At 38.5% G+C, this 22,775-nt stretch overlaps 1 protein-coding gene and 1 pseudogene across 2 annotated transcripts in view; both read right to left on the reverse strand.

Annotated features, from left to right (window-relative positions):
- Positions 1-22,775, reverse strand: part of MCU (mitochondrial calcium uniporter) — a 234,437-nt gene that overhangs the window by 210,971 nt on the left and 691 nt on the right. The window lies entirely within an intron of this gene.
- LOC308617651 (ATP-dependent RNA helicase DDX50-like) lies at positions 15,055-17,731 on the reverse strand (annotated as a pseudogene). The gene has a single exon. The product of its transcript is annotated as an ATP-dependent RNA helicase DDX50-like (transcript).

A 22,775-nucleotide genomic window follows, 5' to 3' on the forward strand; every position in this document is an offset into this window, starting at 1 on the left:
AGACAAAACTCCAGACACATGACAAGACTTTACATGCAAGTAAGGATGGTGATAATGGGAACATAAAGTACAAGATAAGTGAGATGAGAAAGGTAGACTCCAACTAAGATTTAGTTACCAAATAAAAGGGTGGGATACAGATATAGATATTACAGGTTTAGTTCTAGACCACCACAATAAAGCGAATATTGCAATAAAGTGAGTCACATCAATTTTCTGGTTTCCCAGTGCATCTGAAAGTTCTATTTGCTGTAGTGTTAAGTGTGCAATAGCTTTGTCTCTAAAAAAAATGGACATACCTTGCTTTAAATATACTTTATTGCTAAAAAATGCTAACCATCAACTGAGCCTTAAGCCAGTCATAGTAGTAACATCAAAGATCACTGATCACAGATCACCATAACAAATATAATAATGAAAAAGTTTGAAATATTGCAAGAATTACCAAAAAGTGACACAAAGACATGAAGTGAGCAAATGCTCTCAGAAAAATGGTGCTGATAGACTTGCTCAACGCAGGGTTGGCACAGACCTTCAACTTGTAAAACATGCAATATCTGTGAAGCACAATAAAGCAAGGTACAGTAAAATGAGGTAAGCAGTACTGAACTGCATACTTAAGAAACAGTTAAGAAGGTAAATTTTGTGTTATGTGTATTTCAACCACAATTTTCTTAAGAGTAAGAAAGGGGTGCAAAGGAAAAGGGAAGAGCCAAAAAATAATTGTAATTCAAGTACCTGGAAGAACCAAAGGTACCAATAAGAAAAAAACAGTAAAGTCACGAAAAGGGGTGCCACGTGGGAAAAGGACTCTACATTCTGGTTAGGTTTGAAAGCTCACTCACTGATCTAACGACAATCAGAGGGAAGGAGAAATCCCAGCATGTATAAACACACCAATACACCCAAGTCACAACTACTTTGCTTATAAGTCTTTTCCATAATAAAGAATGGAAGGACAAGCCTCATCCACCAAAGGGCAGACAGCAGAAGCAAGAAGAACTACAATTCTGCAGCCTGTGGAACAAAAACCACATTCACCCCAGAAAAACAACTGAATGAAGTGGAGATAGGCAATCTTTCAGAAAAAGAATTCAGAATAATGATAGTGAAGATGATCCAGGACCTCAGAAAAAGAATGGAGGCAAAGATCGAGAAGATGCAAGAAATGTTTAACAAAGACCTAGAAGATTAAAGAACAAACACCTAGAAGAATTAAACAACAAACAAACAGAGATGAACAATACAATAACTGAAATGAAAAATACACTAGAAGGAATCAATAGCATTATAACTGAGGCAGAAGAATGGATAAGTGACCTGGAAGACAGAATGGTGGAATTCACTGTTGCAAACAGAATAAAGAAAAAAGAATGAAAAGAAATGAAGACAGCCTAAGAGACCTCTGGGACAACATTAAATGCAACAACATTTGCATTACAGGGGTCCCAGAAGGAGAAGAGAGAGAGGAAGGACCTGAGAAATTATTTGAAGAGATTATAGTCGAAAACTTCCCTAACATGGGAAAGGAAATAGCCACCCAAGTCCAGGAAGCACAGAGAATCCCAGGCAGGATAAACCCAAGGAGAAACACACCAAGACACATAGGAATGAAACTGACAAAAATTAAAGACAAAGAAAAACTACTGAAAGCAACAAGGGAAAAACAACAAATAACATACAAGGGAATTCCCATAAGGTTAACAGCCAATTTCTCAGCAGAAACTCTACAAGCCAGAAGGGAGTGGCACGATATATTTAAAGCGATTAATGGGAAGAATCTACAACCAAGATTACTCTACCTGGCAAGGATCTCACTCAGATTTGAGAGAGAAATCAAAAGCTTTACAGACAAGCAAAAGCTAAGAGAATTCAGCACCACCAAACCAGCTCTGCAACAAATGCTAAAGGAACATCTCTAAGCGGGAAACACAGAGAAGAAAAGGACCTACAAAAACAAACCCAAAACAATTAAGAAAATGGTCATTGGAACATACATATCGATAATTACATTAAATGTGAATGGATTAAATGTTCCAACCAAAAGACACAGGCTTGCTGAATGGATACAAAAACAAGACCCATAAATATGCTGTCTACAAGAGACCCACTTCAGACCTAGGGACACATACAGACTGAAGGTGAGGGGATGGAAAAAGATATTCTGTGCCAGTGGAAATCAAAAGAAAGCTGGAGTAGCAATACTCATATCAGATAAAATAGACTTTAAAATAAAGAATGTTACAAGAGACAAGGACTACATAATGATCAAGGGATCAATCCAAGAAGAAGATATAACAATTATAAATATATATGCACCCAACATAGGAGCATCTCAATATATAAGGCAACTGCTAACAGCTATAAAAGAGGGAACCAACAGTAACACAATAATAGGGGGGACTTTAACACCTTACTTACACCAATGGACAGATCATCCAGACAGAAAATTAATAAGGAAACACAAGCCTTAAATGACACAATAGACCAGATAGATTTAATTGATATTTATAGGACATTCCATCCAAAAACAGCAGATTACACTTTCTTCTCAAGTGCACACGGAACATTCTCCAGGATAGATCATATCTTGGGTCACAAATCAAGCCTCGGTAAATTTAAGAAAACGGAAATCATATCAAGCATCTTTTCCAACCACAACACTATGAGATTAGAAATCAATTATAGGGAAAGAAAGGTAAAAAACACAAACATATGGAGGATAAACAATACATTATTAAATAACCAAGAGATCACTGAAGAAATCAAAGAGGAAATCAAAAAATACCTAGAGACAAATTACTACAAAACATGATGATCCAAAACCTATGGGATGCAGCAAAAGCAGTTCTGAGAGGGAAGTTTATAGCAATACAATCCTACCTCAAGAAACAACAAACATCTCAAATAAACAACCTAACTTTAGACCTAAAGGAACTAGAGAAAGAAGAACAAACAAAACCCAAAGTTAGTAGAAGGAAAGAAATCATAAAGATCAGAGCAGAAATAAATGAAATAGAAACAAAGAAAACAATAGCAAAGATCAAAAAAACAAAAAGCTGGTTCTTTGAGAAGATAAACAAAATTGATAAACCTTTAGCCAGACTCATCAAGAAAAAGAGGGAGAGGACTCAAATCAATAAAATTAGAAATGAAAAAGGAGACGTTAAAACAGACACCACAGAAACACAAAGCATCATTAAGAGACTACTACAAGCAACTCTATGCCAATAAAATGGACAACCCAGAAAAAATGGACAAATTCTTAGAAAGGTATAAACTTCCAAAACTGAACCAGGAAGAAATAGAAAATATGAACAGACCAATCACAAGTAACGAAATTGAAACTGTGATTAAAAATCTTCCAACAAACAAAAGTCCAGGACCAGATGGCTTCACAGGCGAATTCTATCAAACATTTAGTGAAGAGCTAATACCCATCCTTCTCAAACTCTTCCAAAGTATTGCAGAGGAAGGAACACTCCCAAACTCATTCTATGAGGCCACCATCACCCTGATACCAAAACCAGACAAAGATGTCACAAAAAGTGAAAACTACAGGCTAATATCAGTGATGAAGTAGATGCAAAAATCCTCAACAAAATACTAGCAAAGAGAATCCAACAACACATTAAAAGGATTCTACACCAAGACCAAGTGGGATTTATCCCAGGGATGCAGGGATTCTTCAATATATGCAAATCAATCAATCTGATACACCATATTAACAAACTGAAGAATAAAAACCATATGATCATCTCAATAGATGCAGAAAATTTTTTGACAAAATTCAACACCCATTTATGATAAAAACTCGCCAGAAAGTGGGCATAGAGGGAACCTACCTCAACATAATAAAGGCCATATAAGACAAATCCACAGCAAACATCATTCTCCATGGTGAAAAACTGAAACCATTTCCTCTAAGATCAGGAACAACACAAGGATGTCCACTCTTGCCACTATTATTCAACATAGTTTTGGAAGTCCTAGCCACAGCAATCAGAGAATAAGAAATAAAAAGAATACAAATTGGAAAAGAAGAAGTAAAACTGTCACTGTTTGCAGATGACATGATACCTAAAGATGCCACCAGAAAACTACTGGTGGAGAGCTAATCAATGAATTTGGTAAAGCTGTAGGATACAAAATTAATGCACACAAATCTCCTGTATTCCTATACACTAACAGTGAAATATCAGAAAGAGAAATTAAGGACACAGTCCCATTTACCATTGCAACAAAAAGAATAAAATACCTAGGAATAAACCTACCTAAGGAGGTAAAAGACCTGTACTCAAAAAACTATAAGACACTGATGAAAGAAAACAAAGATGACACAGACGGAGAGATATACCATGTTCTTGGGTTGGAAGAATCGATAATGTGAAAATGACTATACTATCCAAAGCAAACTATAGATTCAATGTAATCCCTAGCAAATTACCAGTGGCATTTTTTACAGAACTAAAACAAAAAATCTTAAAATGTATATGGAGACAAAAAAGACCCCGAATAGCCAAAGCAGTCTTGGGGGAAAAAAACGGAGCTGGAGAAATCAGACTCCCTGACTTCAGACTATACTGCAAAGCTACAGTAATCAAGACAATATGGTACTGGCACAAAAACAGAAATACAGATCAATGGAACAGGATAGAAAGCCCAGAGATAAACCCACGCACCTATGGTCAACTAATCTATGACAAAGGAGGCAAGGATATATAATGGAGAAAAGACAGTCTCTTCAATAAGTGGTGCTGGGAAAACTGGACAGCTACATGTAAAAGAATGAAATTAGAACACTCCCTACCACCATACACAAAATTAAACTCAAAATAGATTAGAGAGCTAAATGTAAGACCGGAGACTATGAAACTCTTAGAGGAAAACACAGACGGAACACTCTATGACATAAATCACAGCAAGATCTTTTTTGATCCACCTCCTAGAGTAATGGAAATAAAATCAAAAATAAACAAATGGGGCTTCCCTGGTGGCGCAGTGGTTGAGAGTCCGCCTGCTGATGCAGGGAACACGAGTTTGTGCCCCGGTCCGGGAAGATCCCACATGCTGCAGAGCGGCTAGGCCGGTGAGCCATGGCCACTGAGCCTGCACGTCCGGAGCCTGTGCTCCGCAATGGGAGAGGCCACAACAGTGAGAGGCTCGCGTACCGCAAAAAAAAAAATAAAAAAAATAAAAAATAAAGGGACCTAATGAAACTTAAAAGCTTTTATACAACAAAGGAAACCATAAGCAAGATGAAAAGACAACCCTCAGAATGAGAAAAAATATTTGCAAACGAGTCAATGGACAAAGGATTAATCTCCAAAATATATAAACAGCTCATGCAGCTCAATATTAAAAAAACAAAAAACCCAATCAAAAAATGGGCAGAAGACCTAAATAGACATTTCTCCAAAGACATACAGATGGCCAAGAAGGACATGAAAAGCTGCTCAACATCACTAATTATTAGAGAAATGCAAGTCAAAACTACAATGAGGTGTCACCTCACACCGGTGAGAATGGGCATCATCAGAAAATCTACAAACAACAAATGCTGGAGAGAGTGTGGAGAAAAGGGAACCCTCTTGTAGTGTTGGTGGGAATGTAAATTGATACAGCCAGTATGGAGAACAGTACGGAGGTTCCTTAAAAAACTAAAAACAGGGCTTCCCTGGTGGCTCAGTGGTTGAGAGTCCGCCTGCTGATGCAGGGGACACGGGTTCACGCCCTGGTCTGGGAAGATCCCACATGCCGCGGAGCGGCTAGGCCCATGAGCCATGGCCGCTGAGCCTGCGCGTCCGGAGCCTGTGCTCCGCAACGGGAGAGGCCACAGCAGTGAGAGGCCCACATATCGCAAAAAAAAAAAAAAAAAAAAAAACTCTGTAACGTAATCTGCAGATTGTAATACACATGCTAAACTCTTCTCAGAATGCAATCCAAATGCACTTTGAGAGCTGAAAGACACCCATATAGACATACATACACACACGCATACATACAATCCTGCTATCTGTGAGCTTAGACACATAGATACATGAAGGAAGCATTCTACCTGTGCCAATTTTAGTTTTGCCCCTAGCTATAAAATTATTATCAAGGCTCAAACTTCTTTTTATTCCAACTAATCTAACCTTTTTTGAGTATACACTATAAGCACTTACTGATTCATTAAGAAGCAATTCCCCAGTTATCGTCAAATGATAAAAGTATCTAAACTCCAAGTAAGGTCAATTCTCCAATATATCATTTCTTTGTGGTTTAAATCATTGAGTCTTTGCTTTTACTTCACGGAAAATAAAGGAAAAAGACTATGCCTTACAGCTAGTAGGGAAAACAAGTAGCCCTAACATGGTATCCGGCCTAGTAGAAGGAACCCTGGGCAACGAGGCAGGAGACCTAGCTTGTAGCTTCAGTTCTATCTCTAATCTGCTACCTAATGAATTCAACTGTGGTTCTACCAAGTTTATATCTAAATACAACTTGAAGTTTGGTTCTTTTATAGCAGAAATCAAACTTTTTCTTTAAGAGCCAGGTATTTTAGGCTTTGTGGGTCACATGGGCTCTGTTGCAACTCAACTCTGTTGCTGTAGTGAAAAAGCAGTCATAGACAACATGTAAATGCCAAATGTATCTCTTCCAATAAAACTTTATTTACAAAAACAAGCAGTGGTCTCCGCTGTAGTTTGCCAATCCCTATTCTGTAATATCAGGGGCAAGAAAATCAATTGGCAGGATTGATTTTGTAAACTACGTCATGAGTGCACACTGAAATAAACTGTGTTTTGTTTGCAGGGAGAAAATGCTTATGAATCAGGATCTTCACATACCTGAGGATGTTCAAGTTTCCCCTGCGTGAACAGGTCACATCACCAATACCTAAGACAGAGCAGGAAAACACTCTCCCTTACATGGTTGTTAATGACATAACAGGGGGTGTGTTAATTTACATAGGCAAAATTTACAAGGTGACCTGCAAAAGTAAAATACCAGGTTTTAGCAACTTTAGCAGTAAATACAGAAACCCAAACCTCATTAACACTAACAGTCACTTCTTCCTTATAGTAAGCTAAATAAATTCAGAAAATTGCCAAGGTCATTGGCTTCCCTGGGAGAGCTATTCAGTTTCCATGTAACTCAAGTGGTTTAGACCAGCAGACACTTGGTCATCCATAACCTGCTAAATTTCCAGGAGGCCAGAGTAACTAACTGTTTGTGCTAACGTAGAAGCTCTGATTCATTCTGGGATGGGACAGGGGTTGCTCATCACTATAAATGGTCTAATCAAGCCAAGATCAGATCTATCCTCCCTTAGAGTCTACCTTAGTAAAAATGTTCCATTCTGTGACAAGTCACCTTGCTAAATGCAGCATCATTTTAGCTACCACGTATTCAATAGCAGGCTGGAGCAAAGAGCCGGCCCACAAGGATCAAGCAAGTGCCTTTTTAAAAACTAATCTTAAGGAGTTCGAGTTCCTCTCCATGGCTTTGCAAAGTAAGCAAAAACCATGCCAAATAGTAAAAAAGGCACTTACTTGACTCCCACAGTCCAGCTCCACACTCTAGCAGCTAAGATGTCACTGGCATGGTACATGGAGAGTGAGGTGGAAACGATATCTTGCCAACCACTGTAGGAATGGTAGTGAAAGACCTAAAGGAATAGAAAAAAGTAAAGTCAATGTCAAAGGTAAAGGCCTTCCTGAGCCTGCTGACATGGGTACCTCAGCATATAATGCCGAAAAAGAAAAGAAAGTCTGAAAATCTCTTGTTTAAGCCATTCTTAGCTGCTGGTTATTACAAGTGGCCCTTAGGACAAGAGGGCACTTTTAAAAGAATATGAGTTATAACCTAGAATAAATCCAGACTGGTTATGAGAAACTCTGAAATAATACTTTTTTTCTTCAGGGAAAGAAAGTATTAAATCTTAGATAACCACATAGTAGGCTCATAGAGAAGTAAAAACAGAGAATTTGAAGCAACAACTCATAAATGAATACTTCTAGAAACAGTATTAAGAGGAAATTTTTTTCACCCCACCTCTACCCTTCCAGCATTTGAAAAACAGATAGAACCCTGATAAACTATGAAGAAATAAGAAATATTTTTTAAAACTTAAGGGGTCCCTGGCAATAGAAGCCTCAGGCTACCCAGGTTCGTTCAGCAACTTTCATTAATTTCAGAAACAAGTTTACAAAACTTAGAAATCTTGGTACAGTTAAAAAAAAAAATCCAATTCAATTGCCTAGATATACAACTCTCTGGTTTAGGAGTCCTGTTTTAAAACGCTTGACTCTTGGCCAATTAGTCAGAGATCGTTCAAAAACAAGAACAGCAATTTTTAAAAGCCTGTTTACATACCTATCTCCTCTCTCCATACCTACACTATTTATGGGTGAAATAATTTGTGGAAAAAAAGTAGTGTGATTTGCAAGAAAAATAGCAATAGTGAAAAAACAAAAATCATTGTTAATTAGCAATACCATCTCTCCTCTTTCCATCTAATTATTCCTACCAAAACAAAACAAACAAAAAACACTTCTTTTACTTGCAGGTCCATTCAGCACCCTTTGCATCAGAACCACAATGGAAAAAACAGACAGTTGAGTTTAATCATTCTTGAGGCATCAGAATCCATCCAATAAGAAAAAGCAAATAATTTAAGTTTTCATTCTAAATAAATTATAGCCGAAAGACTATTCTTGCACTAGCCCTTATTTCTAATATGCTTAAAGCTGGGTCACTTTTTAAATAGATAGTCTGGTGATTCAAATTGCCCAGGCCTCAATTAATTTACTTAGAATGGGATATTCACTGTTAATAGCATATCTGACCAGACTACATCTTGGGTGCCTAACTAATGTTTTCTTCTTAATTTTGGCTTGTGTTTGCTTTGCCTTAGCTACAGTCCCTGGAAAGCATCCATTTATTAGTGTTTCCCTCGTTGCATCAGCATTTCTAGTTAATGCATTATAGCAAATCATTTGGAGGGAAACCTGAATGAAGTTCTGTACTGTGTATTCTGCAAAACTGTTCAAACCATATCAAAGATATTGCAAATAAAAGACAGCATGAAACTGGGAAGAAAAAATATTTATCAGAGATTTTTTAAATCAATGACTACAAAGAAAGAATATACACTGCCATATATATATATATATATATATATGATTTATTACTAAAACAAATACTTATTTCACACCAACTGCCTTCCTCAAAAAGAAGTACTTCCCTTCAGACCCACACCTTGTTTTTTCTTCACTCCATCAAAACCATGACACAATCCAAGAACAATTTTGTTTTTAACCATATAACTGACATATCCTTTTACAAAATAAAGCAGGTAGTTCCAAATTGCAAATTATTCCAAACACAGAAAAGAAACAATGAATAAATACCAACAAGTTTTCATTCACAGCTTGTCTGTGCTTGAAAAACCTGAGAATTTTAATAGAACTAACCAAGCTTTTGCTGCAGCTCAGTCCCTCATGAGCTCACTGTAATATAGCAGATGCTGTTCTGCATTTTGTACAAGACACGTTCATCTGTGTAATGAAACATTACTCTTCTCCGCCTTCTCTCGGGAAGTATAAAGGGTTTTCCCAGGAAAACGATAAATGAGGACATTCCACACCAAAAGAGGAAACTGGCTTTTTTGAAAGTCAAAACAACATTCCTAATCTAACTTTTAAAATGACATAACATATTTCTCTTTCCTGTCCCCCTAAAATATTCAGCTAAAAAGGCTTTCAGTCAACAGGAGAATAGTTAAATATGTGCAATAGAGAAAGAAATACCACATAGTTAAAAATGAATGAATCAGGACCACAGGTATCAACTACATAAAGTATTAAGCAAAAAAGAACAAATTGCATAAGGATATTATACAGTATAATATTCTTCTAAATAAGGTTTAAAACATGTTTACAATATTGTATGAGATATATATGGCATAAACACATGCACGGAAAACACCGAACTGGAGAGAATTTTACTTCTGGGAAAAGGGGAGAGGAAATAGGATTGAGGAAGGAAACTTGGGGTAGCAATTATAGTTGTATTGTTTAATTTCTCAAGCTAAAGGAAACACATTATTCTACTTGTTTTTATAGATATTACATACTTCATAATTTAAAAAGAATAGACTTTCCCCTTATATGTTTGACTGAACCCAACATAATTTCCTTATGAAGGACATCCACCTTCCCCATCCCCACCCCCAAAAAACAACAACCCTCTGTGTTGGTATGGCCTTTCCAAGTGAGCTTCTCTGAGAGCCTGCTCCTCAGTAGTTACTTTCTGTCTTTTCTTCTATTAGTGCTGCTACTTTCTGATGCTGGCTGTGATGTGACATCGGATCCATAACTCAGAGCCTCAGCTTGTCTCTACTTTTTTTTTTTTTTTTTTTTTGCCGTACACGGGCCTCTCACTGTTGTGGCCTCTCCCGTTGCAGAGCACAGGCTCCGGACGCGCAGGCCCAGCGGCCATGGCTCACGGGCCTAGCTGCTCCGCATACGGGATCTTCCCGGAACGGGGCACGAACCCATGTCCCCTGCATCGGCAGGCGAACTCTCAACCACTGCGCCACCAGGGAAGCCCTCTACTTTTAATCTTACCAAGAATACTCGTTTTAGGCAAGAAAGCTATTACACATAGTTCCCTTTCATTTTCCCCCTTTTACTGCTAAAAGCTCTAGCAATCATTAAAAAAAGAGCCATTATGTATCTAAAGCTCACCAGACTTTGTGGCACTTGGCCAAGCTATGAACTCTATTAGTAGTTGATTCTGAATCAACTACTAATGCAGTCTGAGATATTAAAATTAAAGAAAGTACTGACTGGAGTACAATTCTCCTTTTAATAAATGAATTTCCAAAATTCTGTAATATGGTATACTACAATTCTGTTCTATCATCTCAACTGTGCATGAACAACATTTTGTTTTGAAGCTTAAGTCAGAGCTAGAAATGGAAAAAATAAATTTCATTTTCTTTGGGGTTAAAATGAGAACAAAATAAGGAAACAAAACCCAATTATTAACATGCATATAGATGAGACATTCACACAGCGTATACCCTTGGGATCCCCTCAAAAACAAAAAAACACACAAAAAAAATCACGACTACCTCTTTCTGGTCAGAAAACTCATTTTTCCTGTCTACTCAGCAGCTTCTATCCCCAGCACTCAAAGATCAGGGAAAGAGAGGTAAGAAAGAGAAACTGACAGAGATAGACATAAGCTGGTATTCTTCTGTTTACAAAAGAAATGTTATTCCATCAAAACCAAATCAAAAACTTTCAATTTTCTTATTAGGTTTTTACTATTTTTTCCACTCCATTCAATCTATCTTTAAATACTTCTTTAAAGTATTCTGATATCTATACTCTGTTTTAAAATGAAAAAAGAGGTTTTTAATCACACTTGGCCACTTGCCACAGCCCTGCTTCACGGCAGCTAGCAGAATTCTGGCAGTACAAGATATAGGATACAGTAGGGGTAGAATGGAAAAACAGAAGATTAGCTCCAAAATAAACACCTCCAAAAATCTGTCATCTTTGGAAATATATATCTGTAGGGAATCTAGAGTTGGCAGCACCTTGTTCAAATAGTTCCTTTCTCTCTTCGGCAGTGCCCAGCCCTTCACTCTTCTCTCTTCTCCCTCACTTGCTCCAAATACCTGCCAGGTAGTTGTCATTGTGTCAATTTCTTAAATTACCTATAGCGTAACAGCACTACAATCTTTTTCCATTACTATTTTTACTTAGTGTTTTATACAGCCATGCTTGTTTCAGCACAATCTGTGCACTCTTTTAAGATTATTAGCTGCTGCCCGAATCAAAGAAAAGTAATTCCTTCTTCATAGTTCTATGATTCCCATTACTGCAGAATCTAGGCAGAGAACAGGATGATACACAGCTGCATTATTCACCAGGTTGAAGGATTTAGACAATGGTCCCTAGGACTTTTTATCTCAGTGTTGGGCTCTCATTTGTCTCATTTGTCTCAATTTTATATATATATAATAATGCTCTTGAGAAACTGGAGTGGCAGAAGCGATAGGAATCTTGTATATCTACATTTATAACATGGGAAGAAAAACTGCTAAAATTTTACTAAGATTTCATGCTTAGGAATGGCTAGTTATGTTGTTTATTTGTTTGTTTTTTAAAAAGTAAGATCATCATACATACAATGCTTACTATTCCCTAAAGGGAGTCAAATAAAGTTAGAGAGGACAAAGTTCAAGAAAATTACTCAAAAGTATTCCTCTAGTTAATGAACATAACGTTAAGAGTTTCTGCTTTGGGAGAGTATAATACACAGGACACATTCTTTCAGCAAAGATTTGCTGAGTGCTCATCATGCTATGTGAACTTTTTCATACTGCTATGCAAATCTTCCAGATTCTGATAGTATGAGGTAGGGGTGGGGAGGCAGAAATAAGGGGATAAGGTGGGTGTCTGATTTTATATATAAGTTTTAAAATCATTTAAAAATAATTAAATCAGATTTTTTAAAAATACAAAAGCAGAGGTGTAGAAAAGACAACAAAGAAGCATATTTCACACGATGATAAAAAGGAACACACAAAAAAGGTCAAGAAATAAAATTTCAGTACCTGAGTAACACAGTAACACAGGTCTTGAATTGAACTGTCTTTCTACCTAGTACTTAGCAGATGAGTGATAGAACTTGACGATTGGCTGTGGACTATCAACTCTACCTCCTAAATCTCCCTTCTCTCTATTCTCTTTTCTCCATCCTCAAGGCTGCTGTCCTAGTTCAGACATCTTTTGCCTGGTCCATTAAAATGTTCCTTACTGGTGTCTGTCTTTCCAGTCCCATCCTCTCCAATTAAGCCTTCACACTGCTGCCAGTGTGACCTACCTAAAAGCACAAACATAACCATGTGATTCCCTTACTTGAAATTCTTCCAATGCTCACCTACTGACAAGGAGTAATTTTCCAAACTGTGGGTTAAATTGTAGAATCAATTTAAATGAGTCCCAACCAGAATTTCCTTAAGAAAAGAGAACAGAAACTATGCATACATAGTAAAAATATTGTTTCATGAGACTTTTCCTAGTTTTATGCATACATGCACGTGCTCAATCATAACATAAAAGGTATTTCTACTGTGGGTTAAGTTTTTTTAAAAACCACTGAACTACATCATAAAATGTCAGCTCCTTCACAAGTCCTTTCACAATCTGATCCCTCACCACAGCAAGTGGTGAAGAGACAGACTCTGTAGCCAGACTACTTGGTTTTATATGCTGGGTATGCCACTCGCTAGCTGTGTTATCCTAGGCAAGTCATTTACTAGCTATGTGTCACTAACTGACTGTCTGGGCAAATCTCTTAACCAATCTGATGCAACTCAGTTTCACTATCTGTAAAACGAGGATAATAACAATACCTACTCACAGGGTGTCACAAGAATTAAGTGAGACTGTGTACAGTGCTTGGCACATGGTGCACTTCATAAATATGAATTATTATTGGTATCACTGCTACTGTCCAGCCTAATCTTCAGCTATTCTTGCTCATATCCAGCTGTAACAAATTACTGGCTGCTTCTCAAATACATCATACTCCCTCATATTGTCATGTTAGATACTAGTGCTGCCTGGAATATGAACCAACCTTTTCAGTCCCCCACACATTATATTTCCTCATATTTCAGCTCAAGCAAGGCCTCACCAGTGAAGCCTTCCCCAACATCCTCGGATAAGTCTAAGTGCTCCCACTGACCTCCATAGGGAAAAAAAAAAAGCACAGCCAGTTACAGTCTTGTTTATAGTCTTGTCTCCTGGCCAGACTGTGAACTCTTAGAACCACAAGAGAAACATCTCTCCTTACCAGCACAGTGTCTCACAGAGTAGGAGTTCCACAGATATATTCTGAATGACTCTAGGTATTAACCTTTCTATGTCTTTATTTTCTCATCTGTACAATGGGGATGGTATTTTGCCTGAAGGGTTGTTGTGGAGTATACTACACAATGTTATAAAAGTGCTTGATATAGAAGCAATGCTCAGTAATTACCAGGTTTACTGGGTGGGACTTTTTAGAATCGTAAACTAAATTTCAAAGATTTGGAGGGGGGTGGGGAGGTAGGCGTAATACCTTAGACTCTTATCAGTTAATACCTGGGGTGGGAGGGTGGAGAAAGAGATTTAAGAAATGTAGTCAGTGGGAGGGATGGTGAGGTCTCTTGGAAAAAACTGCAGTAGATGCTTGAGAAAGGAACAAAACTGAAGGAGCAGATGCTGAAAAGGAAGGAAGACCCACACTGACAACCAGCATGGTACAGTTTTAATTCCAGCCAGACGTAGGCTTAAATCCCAGCTCCAAAACATTTGTCCATCTTTGCATCCCTATCATTAAAACAGTTTATGACACGTAAGAAGAAATGAACCTATCCCGTCCTCAATTTCCTCAAACTAGCACAATATATCAAACTAGCACAATAATACCTCTTATAGGGTTATGGTGAGAATTAAACATGGAAACACAGTGCCTTTAGCTCTTAGATGCTTTCTTCTATATCTACTCCTCTGTCTTTACAGGTCAGGTAGTTCAGCTAACCTATTTGCTCTCCTATTATTTTATAAACTATCAGTTGCATTAACTTTCTCTAAAGTTTAAAGCAGACATTAATCCTCTTAAACATCCTGTAACACCATTTACTATAGGTAAGTAAGAAGTATTATACAAAGTGGGCCTGTCTGAGAAGGCAAAAAAAGAATTTAAAAAATCTTGAAACCTATAAGGTAGTATGGCTCAGGACTGTACATCTGAGACTGTCCTCTGGATAGCATCATACACCCAATGGGCTCTGCTCAACAATTTTCTGGTGATTATTACAAGTGCTCTCCCCAAAATAAAGTGTACAATAAATTTTAAAAATGTAAAAACTGAAAACTTTAGTAACGAAGCATAAGAGGTAAAGACCTCACTCTTTTGGATTAATAAATATTATTAATGTCATTAAAGAACTTTTGGAAAAGCCTCTTATTTTTAAGAGAGATGTCAAAATGCAATGTCATATTATCCAATTATTCCAGAACTGTATTAGAAAAAGTTCAGTTTGGGTATGCTATTAGACCCAGTCGGTGATATAATTTACCAAGTTATGCTTTTATCAATAAAAAAAAATCAAGCCTGTACACGGCTTATGAGTCAAGAATTCACCAAACTTATTAAAATTACTTTGCTTGAAGTCAACTTTCATTTTCACACAGGCTGTCTCAATGCAAGTGTTTAACAAAGTGCAGTGAAATAAATAAACAGATTGTTTCCCTTTTGTGTTCAGCTACAGAGGTCAAGTTTTTTATCAGATGTCCTCAAGCTTGATCTAAATCAGGGAGTAACTATTCAAGATTCAGTTTGACTTTAGGGTCTTACTGGAAGAATCTGACCCCAATTCACTTTTTCTTTTTTAAAGGAGGTTTTTTTATTCAAAGGTATAACTGGATAAGTAGATTTGTTTACAACCATTCTTACAAAATACTTAAAAAAAAATACAACCAACTTCTTTGCAAATAGCAGACACAGATCTCACCTATGATGACCTAATTTTTGGTGGATAATGTACATGATTAGGCAGAAATAGGCAAGCTCACACTGGTAGATTAACTATCTCAGTCAAAACTCTGTTCGTGGCCCCTGCTTCTCGATCGATTTCTGTTCTCACTTCGTCTTCTACCATCTTGTCGACTTCCTGACCGACTCCCCTGTCGACTCTGTCTACCTGACCAGCCACCAGATCGACCACCTGACCAGCCACTTGACCAGCCACTCCTCTGTTTGGAATTAGATGTGTTTCCATCATAATATTCTTCAATTTCAGGCAACTTGGCTGGCACTGAGAGTACCCAGTCTGAATCATGCCACTCTGCCTGTAACCATTCTGACTCAGTTGTGGGAACATCAAAGCAAATGCCCATATTTCCTTTTAGGAGGCACATTCTGGTAATTTGGGACACAGCATTACTATTCAACTTTCTGTTAAGTTCTTTCCAAGCACAGCTAACATCCTGTATTTCTTCTGGGCTTCCAGAGTCATGGTCACAACCCCCTTATCAGAGGTGATCAAAGAACGTGGTTCAAAACTTGATGCACCAGAGATGTGGGCTAATGCTGCAGCCAATGCATCCACTGCCCCTTTCTCTTCTATCAGTCTCTGAGCTGATGGTCGGAAAAAATCAACAGCAGCATAAGAAATGCAAGCCAGAGACCTGATGGCATCCACGCTTTTAGATTTAACTAAATCCATTGTAGAAGGAACATCTACACGTTTAAAAGTAATTCCTGCTTTTTGTTCCACATATCTTAGTTGACCTCTTTCTCTTGGTTGATAAAAACATATGCAAATCCCTGTCCAGCCAGCTCTATCTGTGCATCCAGAGCGATGAATATAGGACTCAACATCCTGTGGAGGTAAACTCTGAATAACCAGGTCAACCTCAGGAATGTCCAAACCACGGGCAGCAACATTGGCTGCCACCAAAACTACCCTCTCTGAAGCCTTTCAGTGTAATTTCTCTTTGTGACTGTGTGATGTCACCATGTAAACACTGGGCATTCTGTTTTATGTGTGGATTCATGGCCATATCAGTTACATTCTCTTTGGTCTCACAGAAGATACTAGCCCTCCCTTCAGACCCACTGTAGACTTGAAGGACATCTCCAATAACTGCTGGCCTCTGAGATTAATGGCACTGGATGGTCAGATGTTCCACAGTAGTTGCAGCCTTTTGAATCATTTTCCCAGCAAGGTCAACCTGTTCGTATCCGGATTTCATGTATTTTTTTGCAATTTTGTATACCCACCGTGGGCAAGTTGCAGAAAAATGTAAAGTCTGAGGATTGTCTTCAGAATCAGTTTTGTAGGATTCGTGGATAATATCTTCAACTTGTTCAGCAAAACCTAAATCTAACATTTGATCCACTTCATCCAGCACAATGTGGCGCAGTTTAGAAAGATCTAATCGGCCACTCTACAGATGATCTTTGATACAAGCAGGGGTCCCAACCAAGATGTCAATACCATTTTGAAAATGATTAATTTGGCTTTGATATGATGTTCCGCCATAAAAACACGCCACACTGAGTTTCCTAGTTATATCTTTGAAGTCTTTGGCTACTTGGTTTGCCAGTTCCCTTGTAGGAGCCAAAACAAGTACCTTTGGTGAGCGGCTTTTTTTAATTGTCTCTTGATTTCTTTGGAGTCTTTCAATCAAGGGGATGGCAAAATAGAATGTCTTTCCTGTTCCTGTCCGTGCTTGAGCAATTAAATCTTTTCCTTCATATACAGGACCAAAAGTCTTAACTTGAATAGGAAAGAGATATGTTACCCCTAGACCTTTCAGAAGCTTTATAGTCTCTTCAGAAATAGGGAAATTGGAGAAGGCTCCTTCTTTCTGTTCACGTATTAGGGTCTCTTCTAGTTTATTATCACTTGATTTATGAGTAGAACTATCTAAGGATGACACTCGCTTTTTTTTTCATATTCATCAGTATCTCCATTTGACAGATCTTTTCTTCTTGACTTATGAGATTTAGAAAATTCATCTGAAAGTCTATGACATCCTTCCTTGGTGTCACCATATAGCTCCTCTTTCATTTTAGCTTTTTTTGGGTTTGGGAGCATCCAGGTCACCTGCAACACCATTTCCTCTTGTTTCTGATTTCTCATCTGAGTCATAATGGTGCCTTGACTTCCTTCTATCGCTCCAGCATTGTGTAATATGTTTTCAGTTTATCTTGTTTAAATCTTCCTAACAACCCTATAAGGGAAGTACAGGTCCATAATCCCTTAACCGAAATTCTGACATCCACAGAGCTCTTTTGCCTCTCCTTCCTCTGGCTCTCGGTCTCCTCCAAAGGCGCCTCCAGCTCCATAATGTCCCCGCAGAGGAGTTTCCCAGGCATCATTCACCGCCGCCACCGCTGCCGCTGCCGCAGCCTCTGGGCAGGCGGCCACAACCACCTGCGGGCAGGGACAGGGTGAAAGGAAGCGGGGGCAGGGCGGCCTCCCAGATGGGGCCGTGCGTCACTTCCCCCAATTCACTTTTAACAACCAGTCTCAGCTTAATCATTTTTAGAATGAAACACAGAATTTTGTAATTTCATAGGAAAAGAACTTAATGGGAAAACCAGCAGGTGTGAGCCATTTTCAGCTCTGCAGTAACGTGCTGGGCTACCAAGGAAAAAGCCACTTTACTGTTCCTGAACTTTTATTTACTTAACCTTGTCTTGTCGAGCTCTAAATTCTAGGACTCTTTTAAGTACATGTCTTCCATGGTAACATCGCAGTTTTCCTAATAACATGTTGTTCCAGTATTGTATTAATCAGTCAAATAAAGAATAGAGGATTCCCCTATATTGAGTGGTTATCTTGAGATCCTAAAAGGTAATCTTGTCCTTAATCACAGGAAAACAAACAGTAATTTTTTAAAGAAAACCCACGGAGCACAAAGCTAGAATATAAAAAGAAATAAAAGCAACATCTTAGTAGTTATTCAGACTATGGTATCAACGAAGTGCTACTATAGAAGACCATGACCACTCCTTGATTTCCCTTTCAAACAGTAGGCAGCCCCAAAACCAAAATTCACATTCAATTTATTGTCTTCAACATACACCATTCTTCTTTTTTTTTAAATTAATTAATTAATTAATTTTTTGGCTGCACTGGGTCTTCATTGCTGTGCGCTGGCTTTCTCTAGTTGTGGCGGCGAGCAGGGGTTACTCTTTGTTGTGGTGTGCGGGCTTCTCAGTGCAGTGGCTTCTCTTGTTGCAGAGCACGGGCTCTAGGCGCACCGGCTTCAGTAGTTGTGGCACACAGGCTTAGTAGTTGTGGCATGCGGGGTCTAGAGAGCAGGCTCAGTAGCTGTGGCACATGGGCTTAGTTGCTGCGTGGCATGTGGGATATTCCTGGACTGGGGCTTGAACCCATGTCCCCTGCATTGGCAGGTGGATTCTTAACCACTGCACCACCAGGGAAGTCCAACACCATTCTTGATGCTGCATTTCTATTTAGATTCCCTCTTAGAGTTCCATAAAGCATAAAATAGAGCCCCTTGAGACTCAGAAAAGTTCAAATAATCAGAATTTGTTGACTAAATCCAAATTTACTCATTCGACTATTTTATGGGGTTCAAAATAAGCAAGATTTTAAGTTAATGTTTCCATAATAAGTCTGCTCTAAGCATATTTATCCACAACCTTCAAAATCTTAATATTATCGTCAGCTAAAACAACAATAAATCTAGACTCTGATTCAAACATATATTCCTAATAATCTGGGTATTTATCATACTTTTGCTTCTTTGGATAGAAAGTGTGTACCACTGTAGAGCTAATCGAATGTTACCAACTCTCTGCATCAGTCCACCATAAAGAAGTGTAATATACAACCAAAGACAGCACTGGCAATACCAAACTTAAAGCAATAACCCAAATGTGGTTACCTAAGCAACAGGTCATTAAAAAAAATCAAAGCGGGGGGTGGGGGTGGGAAATAGAGCACACCTTTCCACTGGCAAGCAGACAAAAGGGTGCTTGTCTGAGTGTTATCTATATACCTAGTACTGCTCTGGAGTCTATGAGAGACAAAAAGGTAACAAGATACACAATCACTGCCCAGTAAGATAAGGTACCCACAAATGAAACATTTAGAGAACAATCCAGTGTCAATCTGTGTCCTGAAAATAATAAGTCCTATCAGCATTCAGAGAAGACAGAATAGAACAATGGAAAGGGATTAAGAGCTAGGAAACACACATGTGAAGATTCAGACTAGGATTTCTCCTTGAATCCACCTCCATTTAAAAGAATTTTTATCCCAGATGTCATTAACCACAAACATAACAGAAAAGTCACTTCCCTCAGTTCCCATTAGGTCCGTTTTCTCATCTGTAAAGTGAGGAAGTTAGATTCAAAGAGGAGTCAAAGATCACAGTCTCCCACCTAAAATGAACCTTAGAGGTTAGAGGAGTGGTTAAGACTGAAATTCCGCTACAAAAACTGCACAGACATTTAATATGGGTATATGAGACACTGGCTTAAGTACAGTGGAGTATTTGTGCTGGGTGGATCTGGCAAAGTAAGACTTAGCCAGATCATGAGGAGCCCAATTAAAGAACTGGGACTTACCTCTGTGTCAGGCAATGTAACCTCTGTTAAAACTTTCAGGTTAAAAGAAAAGTAAAAAACAAAATTTCAGGTTAAACTGAAATGACATCACTGCCAAAGAACTACAATGTGTAAAGTAAAAAGGGACAGCCACAATATATAACAGTATAATGACAGACTTAAGTAAGAGATTTAGCAATTCAGCATAGCCGTTGACCACTAGGAAATGACAAGAGTCAGGCTGTCATAATCAGAGATGAGACAGTTTGATTTAGCAAAGAAATTACACAGCTCACAATGAACGGCAGTTCCCCTCAAAGAATCATCCTTGAAAATAGCCACCTTCACTAACCACACAGAAAAGCATGCAACAGATATTTTACATCAGACTCAGTGACAGTCACAAGCTGGGAAGCAATAACAGGCTCTTCACATAGGAAAGGAAAAATTACACTACATGGTGCTACAAATACTGAATAAGCCCCTGCACCTTTTCTCCTATTTACTCAGTTGAATGATGTTTTAATTGGGGGGGGGGGGTACAAGCTATGCTTTATTACTTCGCAATCACATTTACCTATATTAGCTGAGCTGTATTGCTCTGGACTTGTTCTTCAAACTTGGAAAAAATGAATTTCAAAAAACATACCTCTCAAGCAAAAAATTAACCAGTACTATAATTGGTTATGTCTCCCTGGCTCTAATTTACCATACCTACTACAGCAGAACAAAAGTGGCACAAGCAGGACTTGTGATCTAGTCCGATACAGAGTGCCATCTGCTGCACATACACAGGATGTCACCTCTGCAAGATTCAACCTTAGTGTCTCTCAGAGACCTTTATAAGAGCCAGTGGTTTGTTCCTATATTGCCTAATACATGTGCCTCAAACGAACATAGGAGAATTCTCACTCATGGGGCTTTGAAATACCAGTACTTTCATAACAAACAATAGTGAGTTTTATAAGGGAGGAGAAAGATGTGAAGGAGCAGTTGTACTTTATAATAAAAAGAACACAATAAGAGGGTCAGAATATCTGGAGTGGGTGGGAGTCCTAAAACTGTTGTATATTCATCGTGTAATCCTGGCCAAGTCTCTCCCTTTCTGGGTCTTAATTTCAAGCATAAAATGTCAACAGTTAAACAAATCTCTAAGAGATACCTTTCAAATTGAGTCTTGCGAGGAACCATAGAATAAGAGATGGAGACAGCTAAATACAAGATAGCTTCAGAGCAATCGTAGAAAAAGAAAAAAACTGTTTATATATTTTAAATAATCAGGCACGACTTTTTTCAACATCTTACAACTCTAAGTTCATTTGCAAGTCACCGTGCTTATAACACTTCTGCCCTCTTCAGAAATAACACTTCATTTTAGTTGTGCTTTCACCTCAAATTCAGCACATCACTTTTATCCACCCCAGAATAGCACAGAAAAACACTTCCATGAAGTACCCGCACAAGGAAGGCACTCACAGAGTGACAGATTCACACAGTGGAAAATATACAAGGCACAAATCTCAAAATGCTACATTAATACCACACCCAAACAGTCTTAAAAACAAACTGCAAAGTCAGAAGATGTATTACCAAGATACAAAGATAAAGACAACTTGGGAAGTCTTTAAATAGTTTGAGGGGGAGGGGAATGCAATCAGATTTTTGGATTGCCTTATGTTTTTAAGAGAACAAAACACATAACTGGAGGCTATGAAACATGCAAATCTAAACTGAACGGTGGAAAGCTCGGCTCTCACCCAAAAGCTTCAGCAAAGCAATATGTCAGTATGTCAAAATGAAGAAGTACAGTTTTCTCATAAGAACGAGGATAGGGTCCATACGTATGACTAATAATAACAATACCATCTTTCATTTAAAGAGCATTAGTTCTTTTCACTGCTCTTTCAGACACTTAATTTTACGCTGTCATCAGTCTTGGGGTATCCTCTGAAAAGCTCCAGTTCAGTTTTCCCTCAAGAGTTATGTGATCAGAACAAGACAGGTGGGTGTATTTCTTGAGAGCTGAAGGGACTAGTTTCTGCTATCAGGCTGTCTGCAGTGATTCTCTTATTACCACACTCTACAACTTAGCCCTAGGAAATAGAACCTAGACTCTTTCTCTTGGAGTTGGCCAGAGACCAACGGTATGGGTCTACAAGAACCCCATGCCAAGTTGATCTCCTGCAACTGACACACACACACACACACACACACACACACACACACACACACACACACACACACACACACACACACACACACACACACACACCAAGGCTGTTCAAATAGAAACTCCCGTGCGTTGCCAGCCAATGAAAGCCAGCAATAACGGGTTAATACAACCACCAGCAATAACGGGTTAATACAACCACCAAATCCCTGCCGCTGTGAACAACTTGTCATATTCTCTTCCCCTCTGCCTGCTGCCCACCTTCCTTCTTCAGGCACGCGTGAACAAGCTTATAAAACAGCCCTCCAAAAGCACCACCGAGGACCTTTAAGGAACTAAGAGGTTGCCTCCTGAAGCAATGCAGCATCCATCGCAAGGGTGGTGTTCCCCATGCCCACACGCAGGAAGTCACACGGGGGGATAAAGTTTGATTTTCCGTCTTGCCCGTTCCCAGAGGGTC

Source organism: Mesoplodon bidens (assembly GCF_964165515.1).
Source record: "Mesoplodon bidens genome assembly, chromosome: 1".
Taxonomy (NCBI): Eukaryota; Metazoa; Chordata; class Mammalia; order Artiodactyla; family Ziphiidae; genus Mesoplodon; species Mesoplodon bidens.